The 20,588-nt window shown below is 46.7% G+C and overlaps 1 protein-coding gene across 2 annotated transcripts in view; it reads left to right on the top strand.

Annotated features, from left to right (window-relative positions):
- MBOAT2 (membrane bound glycerophospholipid O-acyltransferase 2) overlaps positions 1–20,588 on the top strand; it is a gene marked incomplete at both ends in the record, with an annotated part of 111,263 nt that overhangs the window by 55,394 nt on the left and 35,281 nt on the right. The gene's annotated exons all lie outside the window — the stretch shown is intronic.

The following is a 20,588-nucleotide window of genomic DNA, read 5'->3' as shown; positions in this document are numbered from 1 at the left end:
TGGGAGCGGAGCATGAGGAACTGGGCTTTTTTTTTTTTTTTTATCGTTTGGGTCCGTGGGAGCGGAGCATGAGGAACTGGGCTTTTTTTTTTTTTTTATCGTTTGGGTAGGAAGCATGGGAATTGTTTTAGGAAACCGGGCCTGGCCGGTGATGAACTCCGCCTGGGGAGTGCTGTGTCTGAGGCTGTGGCAGGGTTGCCCTCAGTGTGTTGGAAACAGTGCGATTTTTTTTTTTTAATTTTTTTTTTCTTTTTTTTTAATTTTATTTTATTGGTGCACTGTATTCATACATCATAGTGGGATACAAACTTTTGTAGACATACATGCACACATCGCCCAGTCAGCCCCCACCCGATCCCCACCCCATTCTCTCCCCATCCCTCCTTCCCATGCTTGGCTTAGTGGTTGACATCTAGTATTATAGCAATTTATCCAAAATTAAAAATGATAATCTCACATAACAGTTTCATTTGTCTGATACCAAGCGTTTGATGATTTAAAGATAGCATTTCAATATTTCTTTTTGCTTTCTTTCTTACTAGAGCATATTTTTTTCTGTTTTTTAGGTGAAACTATCATATATTTATATATTTATTTTTCAGAAAAAAATCTATCCTAATATGGAATATGAATTCTAGATACCCAAAACGATCTTGAAAAAGAACAAAGCTAGCAGATATATATTTTCTGATTTCAAACCATATAAAGCTACAATAATTGAAACAGTGTAGTACTGTTCTAAAGGCAGATATATAGACCATTGGAGTTAAATACAAGCCTAGAGCTAAATTCTTCCCTATATTGTCAAGTTATTTTTGACAAGGTTTCCACGAACATTTGGTGGTGGAAATAATAATCTTTTAACTAAATATTGTTGAAAAATAATAATTACATGGAAAAGAATAAAATTGGACCTTTACCTAATCCCATATACAAGTATTAACTCAAAATAGATAAAAGACCTAAATATAAATCTTAAGACTATAAACTTTTAGGAGAAAATCTGGGTCATAAAACCTCACAACATTGAAATTGGCAGTGATTTCTTGGATATGATTTCAATGGCACAGGCAACAGAAGAATATACAAACTCCCTAAAAAATAAAAGAAAATATTGTATATCCAAAGACAATGTAAACAGAGTTAAAAGTTACTAATAGAATTGGATAAAATATTTCCAAATGCTATATCTGAAGGTATATTAATATTCCAACTAGAAATCCTAAAAATTAACAACAATAAAGGCAAACAATACAACTTAGAGATAGGTAAAAGACTAACATAAATAATGAATCTCCACAGATAACCAATCTTAGTTGTCTGTTGGATGGAAACTCTTGTTTCTCTGGTTCTGGTGAGTGTTACCTATTTCTTCTTTGTAGTTAATCTCTTTGAGTATTTTCTCTAGCGCTGGTTTTGAAGACATAAATTCCTTCAGTTTCTGTTTGTCATGGAAGCTTCTTATTTCTCCATCTAATTTGATAGAAAGTTTTGCTGGATAGGAAATTTTTGGCTGGAAGTTGTTTTCTTTCAGAGTTTGGAATATGTTACTCCAAGCCCTTCTGGCTCTCATGACTTGGTTTGGGAAGTCTGGAGTGATTCTAATTGGTTTGCCTCTGAATGTCAGTTGGCCCTTTGTTTTTGTTGCCTTTAAGATTCTCTGCTTGGCTTCCACATTGGTCATTTTGACAATTATATGGCGTGGGGATCCTCTTCTCCGATCCTGTCTAAAGGGAGTTCTATAAGTTTCCTGGATCTGTGTATCAACCTCTTGCTCTATATTTGGAAAATTTTCTGCTATTACTTCCTTGAAGAGATTGTTGATCCCTTTGGTATCACTTTCTTTTCCCTCCTCTATTCCAATTATTCTTAGGTTAGCTCTCTTAAGATGGGCCCATATTTCTTCAATGTCAGATTCCTGCTGTTGGATATTTTTTTCTAGGTTAGAAACTATGCATTCATTTTTGGATTGCTCATCTTCTAAGAGCGAGATTCTGTTCTCCATGTGGTCTAATCGGTTGTTTGTGCTTTGAATTGAGGCCTTTACTTCATTAATTGCATCCTTTATCTCTTTTTGGCTCTCTCTGAGTTCTTTTCGAAGCACCTCTATTATTTCTACAGTTATTTTCCTGATTTGATCTTCTAGAAATCTCTGATTTTCTGTTTTATCAGGTTCTGATGTTGTGGGGTTGTGCACATTCATTACTCCAGTGTTATTCCTCTTTCCCATGATTTCGGAGGTTTGTGCCTTCTCTGGGTTCTTCCCTTGGGTCACTATGGCTTCTCTTAAGGTGCTCTGGATCTCGAGTCTGTATTATCTCAGACCCCACTACTCCTTTACTGGGTTGTATCACAGAGTCTCCGACCCAGGGAGTCGATAGAGGCTGCTTTAAACTATGGGGGGTGCCAGGTTGCACGTTCTCCTATGGTGTGATATCTCTGCCACCACCACTCCCTCACTGGGTCAAGTCCCAGGAGGCCCAATACTGCAATTTCTCCTTGTGGCCCGCAATTTGACTCACTGTTCTTGAGTACGCAGATGTAGCTGTACTGGACTCGGTGAATTCACTGCTGCTGCCGCCGCCGGTGGCAATATGGCGCCTCTGCCACGCCCTCGGCCATGAGGCTGGCGTATTTTTTCTTCTCTGGTTTTGATTTCCACTCTGAATCCCTGCAGCGTGTGCTGAGCTCAGCCACTGGGAGCTTTAAATGCTGCCTGCGCCGAAAGATCCCGCCTGGCTGTTCCGCATCGGCTCACCTGGCTTGCTGTAGCCGTCCGTTGAGTTCGCCGCTGCCGCCGGCAGTATGGCGCTGCTGCCGCGTCCTCGGGCTCGTGTGTCTCCTCTGTGGCCCTGAGCTCTGTTCTCAGTCCGCTTTCTCTCTGGAGCCTGGTGGTTTTTTTTGTTTTTCTGGTGATGGTGTTTTCTGGCTATGAAAGGCGCTCTTTTTGTGGTAATGGAGATTGGTTGTTAGCGGGACTCTTAAGCCCCGCTTTTCTCGGTCGCCCGAAACAGTGCGATTTAACAGGACGACTCCTTAGATTCTGAAACTTGAATGATGGGTTGACTTCTCTGTGCCCAGCACTGTTTTGAATGTTTTTTTTTTTTTACAAATATATATATATTTTACCTGTGAGGTCAGATAATACCATTGAGACATTGTATTGTGACTATTTCTTAATACTCATCAAAATGTAGTATTGGAGTCTTTTAAAAAGATTATAACCTTTAAATAAATACCTGAGTAATAGTGATTTTAATCTCTAGAATCTGTCCCTTTATTTAAAATTCTTCAAACTTTTATAATTGGTTTTAGATAAATTAACTTTGTGTGGGGGAAAGTACCCTTTTTTGCTAGGTTATTACACAGTCCCTAAGTCTAGCATTTATGGGAAGAAAGACGGGGCAATAGAAGGAATACCTAATGGTCTGGAAAGCTGCCCGGCATTCGGTCAAAGGGTTTGACAGCACGTGAGTGGGGGCATTCGTTTCCTTTCGTGAAAACCAAGCATGTGTTTATATTTAATGAGGCCCCAGAAAGGATGTGGGATTGCTTATCTTTTCCCGGCCTAGAAATTAACCTTGGGCATTGCAGAATGGCGGCCTCGGCGTGGCGCGCCCTGCTCAGGAGGCAGCAGATGGTCTCAGGGCGGGCAGGCGCTGTTTGCCCTTCAGAGCACGTTAGTCTTAGGTAGCCGCATAGATGGTGGTTTCCCTCACACCGCGGAGTGACTGAGAGCTGCCTTTACCAGCAGGCAGAGCTCCACCCTGGGATACCTGTGTCCCATTCTGCGTAGACCCCGGAGCTTCACGTGTTGGGAAAACGGGCTTAAATTAAGTACTTTGTGGTAGGTGTTCAAATTTTAAAGCTTGAAATGCTAAAATGTTGCTGAATTAGTGTGCTAGGCATATTAAATTCAGTATTTCATTTTTGCTCTAGGAAGCTGAAGGGAAAGACTTATTGTTTCCTGATTATTGAAAACTTGAAGTGCCCTTTTCCAGGCAGCTCTGGTTCCTCTGGTTTTGAGCCCCATTCCCAGCTGGTTGCATTTGTGTTTGCATTTCACACAAGAGCCCATTTCTTGTTTTATGCTGGGTCCCTTTTATCCCTGTTTACGTCACATCTTGGGGTGTCTTCTCATACCCTGTTTGTTTCCGTTTGCATCTTTACGTGCTCGAGAAGGAGCCAGGCGTGATTCCATTGGCCTGGCGACCCCCCGACGGTAGAGCGTATTTGATTTCTTGGCAGACAGTGACGGCCTCGCACGCACGTGGCTCCCAGCCCTCAGTGTCCGCCCACTGGCCAGCGCATGCCAGCAGCAGCCTGGCCCTGAGGAGCCGTCTGCCAGGCACTGTCTGCTCTTTTCAGCCTGGCCCCGTTCCTGAAGCCGCGTCTGTGTTCCTGTGTGTAAGTGGACAGCGCAGCGTGTGGTGAGCCCCAGAGGATGCGCAGCGTCCAGCCCACGGCCCGGCCCGCACTGGGCCCTCCGGAGTGCGAGAGCCATGCCGGGGGCGCCTGGCCTGCAGCCAGAAGGTCAGCTGGACGCCTGGGCCTTTGAAGTCGCCGCCAAGGGGTGGCTTCTCAGTTAGAAACCCAGGAGGCTGCGTCCCTCCTCAGTGGCAGCACTTGACTGGCACGCACAGCAGAACGAATGGTGCATTTGTTGGGCGTGTGGTGTGCGCCGGGGTAATACCAGTACTTGGGAGGCTGAGATAGGAGGGTCGCGGGTTTGAGGCCAGCCTTTGCAACTTTACAAGATCCTGTTTCACAGGAAATTTTCACAGGAAAGGGCTAGGGTGCAGAATGCAGGCGGGCGCCTGCAGGCTCAGTCCCCAGTACCAAAAGAAAGAAGAGCCGCAGACCTGCTTCGCGGCCTCCCTCCTGGCGCAGACGGAGACACGAAGCGCGTTAGATCGTGTGGGCGCCGGCATGACTGATGGCCTCTTTTCTTCAAATTCTCATTTCACACTGTTTTCTTCTCTTCTCCCGTCAACTCCCAGAAGTAACTGAATTGAACACTTACAAGTAAAATGCAGCCAGAAGAGTAACGGTGGCTGAGACACGAGGAAGGTGAGGTGTGTACAGGGCGGCACACAGCTCTGATTATCAGCAGTTACTGCTAGCCGCGCTAGCGTTAGTGTCTAGTGCCGAGCCGGTGCAGCGCTGAGCCGGAGCGACTCCCGGGCCTGCCCGCGCGGCAGCACCGTGGCCCGGGCTTTCAGCGGGGGAAGCCGGGCCGGCTCGGCTCGAGCACCTTCCTGAGCGGGCGCAGCTTGTCCGCCCTGCACGCAGCCTTGGGAACCAAGCTTGGGAACAGTCTTAAGTTTCAACGCCCAGTGGAGAAGCTAGAGCTGTTAGCATTTTTAATTTTGAATGAGTTAATAATCGCTTTGATGTTCCGGGGCGGAGTCCTGGGCCTTCCTTGTACATGTGAGGCAAATACCCTGCCGCTGTCTACACCATCCCCTAGAGCTGTTGGTTCTAATTTCCCGAGTCAGTGTCTTAATTTACTTGCCTTCATTTGATGCCCCTATAAAAACATGAGAGCCATAGGTCAGCCAGTGGCTTTCGACCCTTTTCCTCACCCTGCACCTACCAGGAACAGGGAGAGCACACACGGAGCAGCACCTTCCCTCTTGGGAGTACACATTATGTCAGAACTGGGGCTCGGGCGATGATGCTGACCTCTCTCACCCTTTTATCTCCACCAGACAGACAAACACCGCGCGGAGACGGTGCCAACCGAGTTCGGTAACTCTTGCTTCTGCCGACGCGCCAGGCAGCGCTCTCCCGCCTCCCCTGCACCCCGGGCGTTTGCTGCTCTTGGGCGTCGGGGTGCACCTGGCTATGCTGGGCCTCCAATCTGCTGCCACTTACCGCCTCTCTCTTGTTTGCAAAGTGTGGTTCAGAGCCCTGGGATCCCTTAGGAGGCCACGGAGTCACAACTGTTCTCATAAGAACACTCAGACAGCACTTGACTTGCCGACTTCATCCCCTGTGAGTGGGCCGTGGGCCTTCCCAGAGGCCACGTGAGTTGTGATATGCACTGGAAACATTTGAGAATCCAGCTGTCTATGTCAAGCCAGACATTGAAGAGATTTGTAAAAATGTAAAACAGTGCCACTCTTCCCACTAATTGTTTTGTTTTAGAAAATATATTTTTCATAAAAATGTTTGTTGGCATGTAATATATGTATCATCGTTTATTTATTTATGGTACTGGGATGGAACTCAGGGGCATCCTACCTCTGAACTACACCCCAGCCCTATTATATTTTTTATTTTGAAATAGGGCCTTCCTAAGCTGCCAAGGGCCTTGCTAAATTGCGGAAGCTGGCTTTGAACCTGCGATCCTCCTGTCTCAGCCTCCCAAGTCCTAGGACTACAGGGATGTGCCACCACGCCCGGCTACATCTCCATCTTGAGTGGGCAGCGCGTGTCTGAGCGGCAGCGTGACGGCGACTAGTCCTGCCGTCTGCCTCACGGCGCCTGTTGTTCTCTTGAGTGTTATTTTGGCTGATGGCTTCCACTTCCTTATCCCGTTATTTCAGGTGTGTGTCTAAATCTTAGCTGCCGTCTAAAATCCGTTCACACTATCGCTGTCCTCTCACACTTAAGACAATGTAAATTCATAGCTAAAAGGCTTACGGCGAAAATACAGCTAGTTCTTGGGGGATAAAGCTGTAGGGTACAGAGGGAAAAATTACAGAAAGCAGAAAAAGGAGCTGGAGGCTGAGCGCTGGCAGCAGAGGCCGGGCACCGCGGGCAGAGCCTTTGGCCCTCTCGTCCTGCTCTTCCCGCGCGCCCAGCGCCTCACACTGGACGCTGGCCTCCGCTCCTTCCTCCTCTTGCTCCCTGGCCTTGTCTCCGTCAAGCAGCCCTGCCAGATAACTGGAGGAAGCCCTCCTTCCTGTGCCTGCTGGCCCTTGTGAGGACGCCGCACTTGGCTGCGAGGGTGACCGCTTGCCCCTCCTGGCATCATGGCCGCTCCGCGGAGCTCTTCAGGCCCTGCTGCTTTGGTTTGGTGTTTCCTACTGGACCCTCATGCTGTCTGCCACCTGGCCCCCGGCCTCTGCGCCATCCTTGCCCCGCCTCCCAGTGAGGTTTAAAAGTCTCTCCTACGCTCTTGATTTGAATCCTGTACCGCTCCTGTTGGGCAGCCTAGCCGCGCCTTTGTGATGCCCCGCTGGCCCGAGCCGTGTCACACACGTACGCACACGCGCGGCCTCCTCTGCTCCTGCGTTCTGGCTGGCCTTCACAGCCCTGCCCACCGCGGCCCCCGTGGGGGAGGAGACACTGGACCTCGTAGGGCTGTGGGGCCCCTGCTCTGCAGGCTGGTGCATTACGCTGGCCAGGGCACCGGGCTTCTCCAGCCTCACTTGTGGATTAGGAATAGTGGTAGTATGTACCTTGGAGGCTCGTACTGAAAATCAAACGAGGTGCTGTATCTCAGTGTAAGGTGCCATTGATGGTAAGGTGTGCAAATATTTTATGTGCCAGTAAAAAGGACTTCATTCCATTGGTGGCGAGGGGATTCTTGATTCCCCAGATGCTAAGTGTGGAGTGTGTGTGTATGAGAGTGAGGGGACAGAGTGCGCAGAGCCCTCGCCAAGGCCTGTGTGCTCGCCTCTCTTCTAGACCTGGTCTAGAGCGGACCAGGCGGGGCCTCGACCCAGGGCCTCCCTAGACAGCCTTCGAGAAGTCACACTTCTCTTCCTTTGCTGTGCAGAATCCTTTTAGTTTGATGTAATTCTGTTTGTTTTTTCTTTTGTTCCCTATGCTTTTGAGGGCCTTAAAATATTAAAAACAGAAGTCTCATGTGATCTAGCGGTTCTACTGGACATACATCCAGAGGAAATGAACTGGGTGTGCCAGAACTATCTGCCTGCTGTGTTTATCGCAGCGCGAGTCACAGTAGCAAAGTTATGAGGTGGACAGAAGTGCCCCTCAGTAGAGGAATGGATTGAGAAAGCGTGGCATGTGCACTCAGGATGCCACGGAGCCGGGAAAGAAGGAAGTCCTGTCGTGTGTGGTGGCTTGCATGAACCTAAGACATTCAAATGAAATTAGCCGTTCACAGAGAAACAGGCAGCACATGGCATCACTCGAGTAGACGGCACGGCTGGCCTCGTGGACGCAGAGCTGGAGGTCACCAAGGCTGGGTGGGGGGCAGAGCGGCACAAAGTCCCAACACCCAGCCGTCGGCGCCTCCCAGGCCGGCCTCAGCCCTCCCCTTAGTGCGAGGGGCCCTGGGGCCTGCCGCACTTCCCGGCTGCTGGGATCCTGTGTGCTCCCTGCCCACCTGCCTCTCCCTGGAGACTGCGCACCTCCTGGTGCTGCGAAGCCGCTCTCCCAGCTCAGCGAAAGCAGCTCCTCAGGGCACCTCCCCACATGCAAACCTCATGGGCGCCCGCGGGAACCCGGCCCACAGAAGGCTCCGGGCTCTCTCTGCCCACCTGTTCCTCCCAGTTCCGCTGGGTGAACGTCATATGGCCGCACCCGCTGTGCTGGCGCGGCCGCTTACTGTCCTGGCAAGCTTCTTTTGTGTCTCCCGTGCGGTGGAGCTGCCCACCTTTGCCATCCTGGGGGAGCCGTGAGACTTGCAGGGCTGCCAGCTCCTCACACTGTCTCCACTGCCTGGCCGTCCCGCACAGGTCACTCCTGTCTGCACTCGGCTGTGCAGGCCGGTGTCCCACGCAGGGCTGCGCCACAGAACGCTTTCCCTCGGCCCAGCTCAGTGCCCGACACTCAGGTACCGAGATGTCAGATCTCGGAGGAGCCCAGTTAGCAAAGCATGTGGACATGTAAGAAACCAGTTCCACAAACCCTGGTAAAGGCTTTCCAGATGAGACGCTATGGGCTTCTGGAGACGTGGGTGGCACTTAGCTGATCCCATAAATCCCACCGTTGCTTCTTCTCTATGGACGGTCTCACTCGATTACAGGTCTGTGAAGTGGACAAGTTGTATCTTACTGTTCTTTGTATCCCCACCTATGAAAAGCAAGCGTATTGTGTCACAGTGACATTTAACAAACCAACTCTTAAGGAAAAAAAGATGAGAAATGCATTCTGAAAATGTCAAGAATGGCAGCCGTGTTGCTTGAGAGGGTGTTCCTGAGTGTGGTCACCACAGAGGGCCTTACAGCCTCGTCCTTAGAGACCGCGTGGCTAGGTGGTTAGCGTCTGTCCGTAATTTGACGATAAACTAAAACTGTTAGTTGTAATACTACAGTAGAAACTATATTGTAGAATATGTTATAATACACAAAGTAAAAAGAGAGAGATGTTAAGTTTCACCTTTATTAAAATCTCACCAACTGTGTCAATAGATTGTTAAAATACAGTTCAGGGAATTACCAAAGGGGGGGGGGAACAAAACCAGACATGATAGTGGTTTTAAGGCTAATTTCTGAGATTTTCAGGTAATTGTAGCAGAGTAAAAACAGTTGTCTGTGCTTTTTTCTGAAACATCAAAGAGCAGTAGACAAGAGATAACAGAGGTGCGACCCACAGGGAAGAAGACTGGAGCTGTGCGGAGCCGAGCCTGGGCACTGTGGAGGGAGCTCCTGGGGGGCTGGACGGTTCAGTGAGCACAGTGGGACACGCGGGCTGGAGGCCTCCGACCACTTCTGTAATAACCGGACAAGCCACGTCCTCCCCCCACCCCATACTATGGATGAGTCCCAGGGGCGTTCTACCTCTGAACTACACCCCAGGACTGATTTGATTCTTTATTTTGAAACCGGTCTCACTGAGTTGCAGAGGTCCTCACTAAGTAGCTGAGGCTGTCTGCGATCCTCCTGTCTCAGCCTCCTGAATGCTGGGATGACAAGTGTGCACCACCACGCCCAGCCTCGGGTCATGTCTTATCTTTATGTATATGTGGGGGTGTGCTGGGGGTCACATGTAGGGGTCTCACTCAGCTGCCCAGGCTGGCCTTAAACTTGTGATCTTCTTTCCCCAGTCTCCTGAGTACTGGGATTGCAGGCGTGACCACCAGGCCTGGCTAGGTGGGCCCTTTGACTCGTAAACTCTGTGGATAGGATTTTCATACAGACGCGAGGAGCTGACGGTGGAACGTTGATCTCAGGATAGTCACATGCATTCTTAGGCCACATTCAGATGCTATCACATAGGAAAATATTTCTGCAATGTGCCTTGCACGTAATCAGTTAATGAAAATGGACAAACTTGATTAATAATAAATCCCTCAAATAAGAAGCATGAGTAGTTAGTTGTTAAGCAGTTGCCTTTCTAGACCACTGGTGACTTTATTGGACTTCAGGCCCTGCTTTGAAATATACCCAGAAGTGGGATGTTCATGGTTTGTTTTCTTCTTTCATTCATTTCTAGGCCAGCAAATCCTTTATATATAATAATTGTATTAATTTATATGGTTAGACTAAAAAAGCCTAAGTTAAACTTTTGCATATTTGCATCTTTAGCATTTTAACAAGTTGTTTAGTTAATATCATGTGTGTTATGTAGTTATTCTAGTTCTTATCGCCAATGTCTTTTCAGGATCTTGTAAATTACTCCTTTGGGTGTGTGTGCAATGCTAGGGATTGAACCCAGGGGCATTCTACCCCTGAGCTGTGCCCTTAGCCTTTTAAAGTTTTTTATTTTGAAACAGTCTTACTAAGTTACCATGCACTGGCCTCTAACCTGTGACCCTTCTCTCAGCCTCCCAAGTAGGATCACAGGTGTGTGCCACCACATCCCGCAAGATCTTATGAATTATCTGTGTGCCACCACATCCCGCAAGATCTTATGAATTATCTCTGGAGTGCTTTTCAGACTAACATGGGATTAAATCTGGTGTGCCCCATTTTCCTCCCAAACAGTATTTACTGTTTTATTACTTTGTAGTTTGGGGACAATGTTTATTGTTATTTACACAGCTCAGGAACAGGCCAGGCAAAGTGGCATTTGCCTGTGGTCTCAGCTACTCCCTAGGCTAAGGTGGGGGGGGGGGTCATTTAAGCCCAGGAATTCAAGATTAGCTAGGCAGCATAGTAAATCGTCATCTCAGAAAACAAAAAGAAATAGGCTAAGTAGACTTGAATTATAGTTTCATTCATTTATTTATTAGTGCCAGGGATTGAACCCGGGGACATTCTACCTCTGGGCTTCATCTCCAACCCTATTTTTTTTAATTGATTATTTTGAAACAGGGTCTCACTAAGTAGCTAAAGCTGGCCACAAACCCGAGATCCTCCTGCCTCAGCCACTCAAGTACTGGGATTACAAGTGTATGCCACCACTTCCAGCTATAGTTTCAGTTATTTAATTAGAAATGTCTTCTTAGAAGCCAGGCGTGGTGGCGCACGCTTGTAATCCCTGCACTTGGGAGTCTGAGACAGGAGGATTGCGAGGTTTTAAGCCAGCCTCAGCTACTTAGTGAGGCTGTCAGCAACTTAGTGAGACCCTCTTTCCAAATAAAATATAAAAAAATAGGTCTGGGAGTATAACCCAGAGGTAGAAAGCCTCTGGGTTCCACCCCCAGTACCATGTACACACACAAAAATGTCTTCTTAGGCATAACAATTTCTGAATAGATTTTGAAAATAAAGGCCTTGAAATAAATTATAGATTTAGGAAATTATTTGCTGAGAGGTATTTGTTTAAAATGAGTGGAGTCTCTTCCGAATTACAGTTATCTACAATCTGTAAGGCTTTGAGATACCAAGATGAATAAAACTTGACCCTATGTTACAGGTCTTTTGAGCTATTAGCAGTTTTAACCTAAGTTTTCCTTTCTGGCTGTCTACGTCACTGTTTCCACTTGGAATTTCAAAAAACAAGGGAGGGTAAGGGGAAAGAAAATAAGACGCAGAATGGATTAGCAGTAAGCTATTTTAAAAAAAGAAAATTATCTTTAAAATGAAATGGAGCAGATTATTCATGCAAAAATAGCACTGATGGAAAATCGTGACCGACGTGAAGTAGCACTCGTGGCAAGCAAACCTCCCCCAAATTGCCGGGATTCCAGCGTCTACCTGAGTGGTGGTCGCTTACCGTCCCCACGCTTCCCTAAGTGGCGATAAAGCTCTCATTTGACCAATCTCGAAACAGGGGCTTTTGCACACATGCACCGTTCATTCGAAGATCCAAAGAGAAGACTTAAAACGGTTTTCCAGAGTCACGTTGCAGCTCAGCAGTGTCATTCAGGAACCAGGTTTCTGGCTCTGCGCCATCCTTAGCTTGCGAGAAGATGGCTGGGACAGCCGCAGCTCACACGCGAGGCCAAAACCTGGCCAAGTGTGCAAGCCTGCTGTGCGGCAGAAATACAGTGCCCGGCCACAGACGGGCTTTCCATTCCTATAGTCATATTTACTTAGCAGTAGATTTTACCCAGTATTTTAAAAATAGCCATTTAAAAGTATAATCAGTAAAATGTATTAATGGAATAGTTACGGTTTTTTGCTTTTGCAGTCCTCAGGATCCTTCTATCTTAGATGTATTTTTTAGTTAGAACACATCTCTCCTTAAGACTGGCCACATTTTGAGAGCCCAGTGACTACTCGTGGCTAGTCAGGTATGCTAGGTTATGTTTAACAGCCAGCAGGTTTTCTGGGGAAACAATATAAACACACATTATCAGTAGGGTCCACATCTGTGAATTCAGCCAACTGGATAGAAAATATTGGAAAAAGTAATTGCATCTGTACTGAACATCCCTGACTTTCCCCATCACTGTTCCCGGAGCAGTACAGTGCAACACGCATTCATGCCATTGTAGATATTAGCCGCAACAATTTCTGCTGCGTATTTGTCCCATTGCTCTTGTAACATTTGTCAAACTTCATCTCGAAGACATTTGGGATGTTGTACTTAAAAAGAACTCCAGTGCCGGGCGTGGTGCGCACGCTTGTAATCCCCGCGCTTGGGAGGCGGAGCCAGGAGGACCGCGCAGGTTTGAAGCCGGTCTCGCTGGCTTAAGAGACCCTGTTTCCAAATAAAAATATAAAATAGGGCTGGGAGTGTAGCCTGGAGGTAGAAGGGCTTCCAGGAATCCCAGTAACACACACACACACACACACACACACACACACACACACACACACACAACTCCAGGATCTTGGGGCATTCTCTTGTGTCTTGCTGTATTACTCTTTCTGGTATTATTTTTACATTTAGATCTTTTCACAATCTGACCTTTATTTAACAAGTATAGCGTATGGTGAAAACTGGAAAACTATTTTTGAAATTAGAGATTATTTTCAACCTCGTTTAGCCTCATTAATCTTCGCATTAATTTAGTATGCCAGCCTCGTAATAAGCTCTCCAGTCGTACAATGGGTCTTTTTCCGAACTTTCTCCTGTGTGGCTAATCTTTTGATCTATTTTTGAAACAATCGCATGTTTGTTTTAGTTTTCAGAAGACCTTGGAAGCGGCTAGTTGGACTCCACGGAAAGTGTTGTTAGGATTTTGGTTGGATGATCCTGCTAAATCTAGAGGAGAGGCCCTGCTGCTCCTTGGGTCTGCAGTGTCAGCGGGCAGCGCTGGCTGGCGAGTGCCCCTCCCCTAGGAGCCTAGACTTTCCTTAGGCTCCCTCGTGGGCACTAGCGCATCAGGTCTGACCAGACACTGAATATTTAGGTAGACTTTTTTTTTTTTTAATGTTGAGGAACTGTTCCTTCCTCTTAGGTTACTGAGAATTTCATTTAAAATGTACTGAACTTTATTAAATTTAAACATACTAAATTTTGTTAAATGCTTTTCTGTATACTCATTATATTTATTTTTCCTTTGGCTTGTCAGTGTGATGATACATATTACTAGTTCCTTGTGGAAGCCAACTTTAGAGTATCTTGTTATTTTAAAGTAATATTAAGAATTACTCTAGTCTCCTGCCGAGCGACATCGTGTCAAAGTCTGTGGCCTAGCCAGGCATCGTGTCCCTGGTCCCGCATGAGCACGAGGCTGGCGGGCGCTTGGCTTGAGGGCTCTGTGCTTGCTGCTGGGTGCGGCTGCCATCACCCGAGGCGGGACTGTTTGACATCCAGCATGGCGCACTCATATGGTGGTGGTGGTTGACTGGGAGCTGAGAGAAGACGCCATGTGGAGCTCTTTCCTGTGGCTTCTCCTGTGGCCAGGGGCTTCTCGAGTATGATGGCCGGGCTGAGACGGAGTGCTAAGGGCAAGCATGTCAGGAGGACCAGGCCTCCTTTGGGCCGAGCCGGAATGTTCAGAAAGTCGTTTCCACAAGTTGCTGAGCCCAGCATAGGCTCAAAAGGAAGAGAGGTCTAGTCAGCCCTCGATCTAGAGCGCGTGTGTGCCGCAGAAAGGGTTCTCTGGAGACGTCTGCCTTGGCCCCTGCGGCCATGTGCGTCCTAAGTTCCTCCCCGGTCCCCAGAGCCTCGGCTTACAACAGCAGCAGGTGCCAGATGCTTCTTCATTAGAGGAACTAAAAGAGGCAGGTATTCCTCACATACCCAGTGGTCATTGGTGAACAGTGACAAGATAACTGCGGTAGACACTCTTGTTTACAATTTGGGGACTTAGGCCGGTGCGGTGGCACACACTTGTAATCCCAGCATTTGGGAGGCGGAGACAGAAGGATACGGTTCGCGGGCAGCCTCAGCTACTTAGGTCCTTTGCAACTCAGTAAGACCCTGTTTAAAAATAAAGAATTAAAAGCGGGGCAAGGGGTGTAACTCAGAGGTAGAATGCCCCTGGTTTCCTTCCCCAGTACTGTAAAAAAAATTGGGGGACTTAAGACAGCCATCAGCCCCTGACCCATAGAAAACGTGCATGCTCCTTGCTTGGGGCCTAGACCTGACCCCCCAGTGGGGTTTTCTAGTTTTTTGGCTTCACCCTCTGGGCTCTCGGCTCCACGCCCTTAGGTAGGCTTCCTTCTTAAGAGGTAACCAGCCTTGCAGACAGGTGAATAGCCGTGTACCAAGGCCTCAAGAACTTAGCGAGACCTTGTTTCAAAATAAAGAACATAGCGCTGGGGGAGTAGGTCAGCGGTGGGATGCGCGTCAACCCCCAGCAGCACGGAAGAGCAAACAAGGCCCTTCCTGTTGCTCTTCCCTGCCATCACGGAGCCTCTGGAGGGCTTGGGGAATGGACTTCAACCGGCGGGTGGTCCGGAGGTCGGGTGCAAGGCCACCTGTGCACTCCAAGCAGGTTCTCCAGAACCAAGGAGATCGCGTAGCTCTCCTTAACACCAAAGGGTGTGGGCCTAGACAGAACTAAATTCTACTTAGGAAAAAGTGTGCTTCTGTGTATGAAGCAAAACCCAACACAGCGACTTGGCAGCCCACCCACCCAACCCAGAGTGACCGGGAAGGCGGCTTTGGCGTGGGCACAGTGGCATCGTTCAGCCCACGCTCCAAGGCCGCCCTCCTGCTGCGCCTGCTGGACACAGCGTGTGCGCTGCGCCACTCAAGGGCTTAAACTAAGGAAACGTGAATAAATAATGTTGGGGCCCTTTCTTGTCATCAGAGATGGTGTCGAGGTGCGCCCTGCTGTTCATAGGAGCGGTTTGTTGCTGTGACGGGGCCTTTCAGCCTAAGGACAGCACAGACACCTTTACTTCTCCACCTCCATTGCTTTAAGAATGCGCTGCTGACTAGACGGCCTTTCCATGTCTTTATATTCCAAATCAGAACACTTCTTTTCAGTTTCTGTCACTGTCAGTACCTCAGCAGATGCATCCAAAGGAAAGCAGCTTATCCCCCAGGCCGCCATCTCCCTGGCCTCTGGCCAGCGTCTCCTGGCCTGTCTCCTCCAGGTCTTGCCCTCTTGTGAGCACCACCCAGTCTCAAAGCCGCCTGTGCGCTCAGGACTCTGCTGTGTAGCACTCTGTTCTGTCACTGCATCAAAGCGTCACGACTTAACACAACCCGTCTATGTGTGGTTTGCCTGTGGTCTCACGGTTCCAGAACTAGGAAGGGTTCAGGCTGGTAGATCATCATCCGATCTGCACGCGCCACCAGCTTCTTCATCCCACACCCACTGGACGGCTTCGCGGGTCTCCCTGTCTCCTGTCTCCACATGTAGCGGTCTCAGGACCGTCACACTTCTTTCCTGACAGCCAATACCCTAAAGGCAAGACGTAGGAACTGCCAGGCCAGCGAGGGCTACTCAGAATTGACAAGGGTTGCTTTGGGGTAACTCACTGGTCACCGTGGTTGAAGGCCATCCCAGACTTAAAGTTGGCAGAGAAACAGACGGTCCTCCTGATGGAGAAGGGATGAGGTGGCAGGCAGTGTGTGACATGGGATTGACAAGGGGACCGGTTTTGGAAAATAGTGTGACATGTGATGTGGGGAGCCATTAAGGTTTTCCCCTAAATTAATATTTCTCACTCAGCTGACTGTCCTTCGCCCAGAGTCAACAAGGTTTGGGGTTATGGAAAGTTCAAAGTAAAAGGTCTGAGAGAAGATCAGGTGGTGATGGCACGAGGGTACTGATTAACCTATCTGTAATATGTGTGCTTTGGGTTGGTCTTTATTGTATTCTGGTGTTGGTAGCACAAGGATGTTTTTTTTTTCATATTTATTTTTAATTGGTGCACTGTATTCATACATCATAGTGGGATACATACTTTTGTAGACATACATGCACACATTGCCCAGTCAGCCCCCACCCGATCCCCACCCCATTCTCTCCCTATCCCCCCCTCCTATGCTTGGCTTAGTAGTTGACATCTAGTATTATAGCAATTTATTCAAAATTAAAAGTGATAATCTCACATAACAGTTTCATTTGTCTGATACCAAACTTTTGATGACTTAAAGATAACATTTCAATATTTCTTTTTGCTTTCTTTCTTACCAGAGAATCTATTTTTTTTCTATTTTTTAGGTGAAACTATCATATATTTATATATTTATTTTTCAGAAAAAAAAATCTATCCTAATATGGAATATGGACTCTAGGTACCCACAACGATCTTGAAAAAGAACAAAGCTAGAAGATATATATTTTCTGATTTCAAACCATATAAAGCTACAATAATTGAAACAGTGTAGTACTATTCTAAAGGCAGATATATAAACCATTGGAGTTAAATAAAAGCCTAGACCTAAATTCTTCCCTATATTGTCGTTATTTTTGACAAGGTTTCCACGAACATTTGGTGGTAGAAATAATAATCTTTTAACTAAATATTGTTGAAAAATAGTAATTACATGGAAAAGAATAAAATTGGACCCTTACCTAATCCCATATACAAATATTAACTCAAAATAGATAAAAGACCTAAATATAAATCTTAAGACTATAAACTTTTAGGAGAAAATCTGGGTCATAAAACCTCACAACATTGAAATTGGCAGTGATTTCTTGGTTATGATTTCAATGGCGCAGGCAACAGAAGAGTATACAAACTCCCTAAAAAATAAAAAACATATTGTATATCCAAAGACAATGTAAACAGAGTTAACAGTTACTAATAGAATGGGATAAAATATTTCCAATTGCTATATCTGAAGGTATATTAATATTCCAACTAGAAATCCTAAAAATTAACAACAATAAAGGCAAACAATACCCTTTAGAGATAGGTAACAGACTAATATAAATAGTGAATCTCCACAGATAACCAATCTTAGTTGTCTGTTGGATGAAAAATCTTGTTTCTCTAGTTCTGATGTGTGTTACCTATTTCTTCTTTGTAGTTAATCTCTTTGAGTATTTTCTCTAGTGCTGGTTTTGAAGACATAAATTTCTTCAGTTTCTGTTTGTCATGGAAGCTTCTTATTTCTCCATCTAATTTGATAGAAAGTTTTGCTGGGTAGGAAATTTTTGGCTGGAAGTTGTCTTCTTTCAGAGTTTGGAATATGTTACTCCAAGCCCTTCTGGCTCTCATAACTTGGTTTGGGAAGTCTGGAGTGAATCTAATTGGTTTGCCTCTGAATGTCACTTGGCCCCTTGCTTTTGTTGCCTTTAAGATTCTCTGCTTGGCTTCCACATTGGTCATTTTGACAATTATGTGGCGTGGGGATCCTCTTCTCCGATCCTGTCTAAAGGGAGTTCTATACGTTTCCTGGACCTGCGTATCGACCTCTTGCTCTATGTCTGGAAAATTTTCTGCTATTACTTCCTTGAAGAGATTGTTGATCCCTTTGGTTTCACTTTCTTTTCCCTCCTCTATTCCAATTATTCTTAGGTTAGCTCTCTTAAAATGGGCCCATATTTCTTCAATATCAGATTCCTGCTGTCGGATATTTTTTCCTAGATTAGAAACTATGCATTCATTTTTGGAATGATCATCTTCTAAGAGCGAGATTCTGTTCTCCATGTGTTCTAAACGGTTGTTTGTGCTTTGAATTGAGGCCTTTACTTCATTAATTGCATCCTTTATCTCTTTTTGGCTCTCTCTGAGTTCTTTTCGAAGCACCTCTATTATTTCTACAGTTATTTTCCTGATTTGATCTTCTAGAAATCTCTGATTTTCTGTTTTATCAGGTTCTGATGTTGTGGGGTTGTGAGCATTCATTGCTCCAGTATTATTCCTCTTTCCCATGATTTCGGAAGTTTGTGCCTTCTCTGGGTTCTTCCCTTGGGTCACTATGACTTCACTTAAGGTGCTCTGGATCTCGAGTCAGTAGTATCTCAGACCCCACTACTCCTTTACTGGGTTGCATCACAGAGTCTCCGACCCAGAGAGTCGATAGAGGCTGCTTTAGACCGTGGGGGGTGCCAGGTTGCACGTTCTCCTATAGTGTGATATCACTGCCACCGCCCCTCCCCCACTGGGTCAAGTCCCAGTGAGTATAGTACTGGGATTTCTCCGCTGTGGCCCGCAATTTGACTCACTGTTCTTGAGTACGCAGATGTAGCTGTAGTGAATTCGGTGCTGCTGCCGCCGGTGGCAATATGGCGCCGCTGCTACGCCCTCGGCTGTTGGACTGGCGTTTTTTTTTTTCTTGGTTTTGATTTCCACTCTGAATCCCTGCAGCGTGTGCTGAGCTCAGACACTGGGAGCTTTAGATGTCCTCTGCGCCGAGAAATCCCGCCTGGCTGTTCCGCAGCGGCTCCCCTCAGCTTGCTGTGGCCGTCCCGTGAATTCGCCGGCAGTATGGCGCTGCTGCCACGTCTGCCGCGTCCTCGGGCGTGAGGATCTCCTCTGTGGCTCTGTTCTCAGTCCGCTTTCTCTCCGGAGCCTGGTGATTTTTTTGTTTCTCTGGTGATGTTGTTTTCTGGCTTTGAAAGGCGCTGATTTTGTGGTAATGGATATTTGTTGTTAGCGGGGCTCTTAAGCCCCGCTTTTCTCGGTCGCCATCTTCCCGGAAGTCTTAAAAAATATCCACAAGGATGTTGATTGACCTGTGACTGTATAAATACCTCTGGAAAAACCCAGCATCGGCGCAAGAGAGATGATATTGACCGAGAAGTAGGCATCGGCCAGTATGTCGGAGCAATAGAGAATACTGACCCAGGAGTAGTCGCCGACCAGTAGGAAATATTGACCCAGAATCAGGGGTCGGCCGGTAGAGATAGTGGGCTGGCGGCTCCCCCACGTTAGAATAAATTAAATATTCTGAGAATCAAATTATTAGAGTTGAATTCTTCATCCTCACGCCTCTCTTCAGAACCCGTAGTGTTGCTGGCTGGCTCCGGCAGTGTGATCTTTAGAAGTGACTTCAGCTTGCTGTGTGAGCCCTCGGAGCCCATGTGCACATGGGGTTCCGTCAGGCAGAGCAACCATGGGTCTGCGAACTTTGTAAAGCACTTGCATTAGGAGGCTGGCCTCACTTTTATGCTCAGGGTTTGAAAGAACGCTTTCATAGAATCACTGGATTGCCTGTTCCACAAACTTGAAATTTGACTTTAGCCAAACAAATTGCTTTCCCTTTGATTTCATATGTATTATATATATTTAGAACGTCCTTCCTGAATTAAACATTTAAAAACTTAGCTAATACAGTTCCTATTTGTTGTGGTTTTGTATTTTATTTATTATTCTTTTTTTGTGTGTTTGTGTGGCCCTGGGGATTGAACCCAGGGGCATTCTACCTCCAAGGTACACCCCATCCCTATTTTATTCTTTATTTTGAAACAGGGTCTCAGTAAGTTGCAGTGGACTGACTGCGAACCTGCCATGCTCCTGTCTCCGCCTCCCAAGTACTGGGATTACAAGTGTGCACCACACACCCGGCTTAGGTTTTATTCTTTAATCCATTGAGAGCTGTTGGTATGGGATGAAGGCCGCTCCCTCCCCTGCTTGAACTGTTGACAAGTAACTGTTGCATCTCTGAGAGTTTGCATTCTCCTACGTGGTGTTCTGTATTGCAGACTATTTTCTGGGTTTCTGCTGGTAGGCAGATTATCTTCTATACTATGGTTTTAATTATTGTAGCTCTATCCTGAGTTTGTGGAAGTCACTAAATGTTTATGCTTTCAAAATATGACTAAATGTCACCTAATTCACGCTAAAAATGTGTGATTTTAGACTATTTAGGATATGTTTAAAAATCTATTAAGAAATCTTTTTGTTTTGTTTTGGTACTGGGAATTGAACCCAGAGGCAGTCTACGTGAGCTATACCCCTGCTCTTTTTATTTTGATGTGGAAGGTACTAGAGTTGAGCCTGGGGACATTCTACCTCTAAATTTTTATTTTTATTTTG

Source organism: Muscardinus avellanarius (genome assembly GCF_963383645.1).
Source record: "Muscardinus avellanarius genome assembly, chromosome: 15".
NCBI lineage: Eukaryota > Metazoa > Chordata > Mammalia > Rodentia > Gliridae > Muscardinus > Muscardinus avellanarius.
The sequence above is the reverse complement of the archived record's forward strand: the minus strand, read 5'-3'. Positions and strand labels throughout refer to the sequence as shown.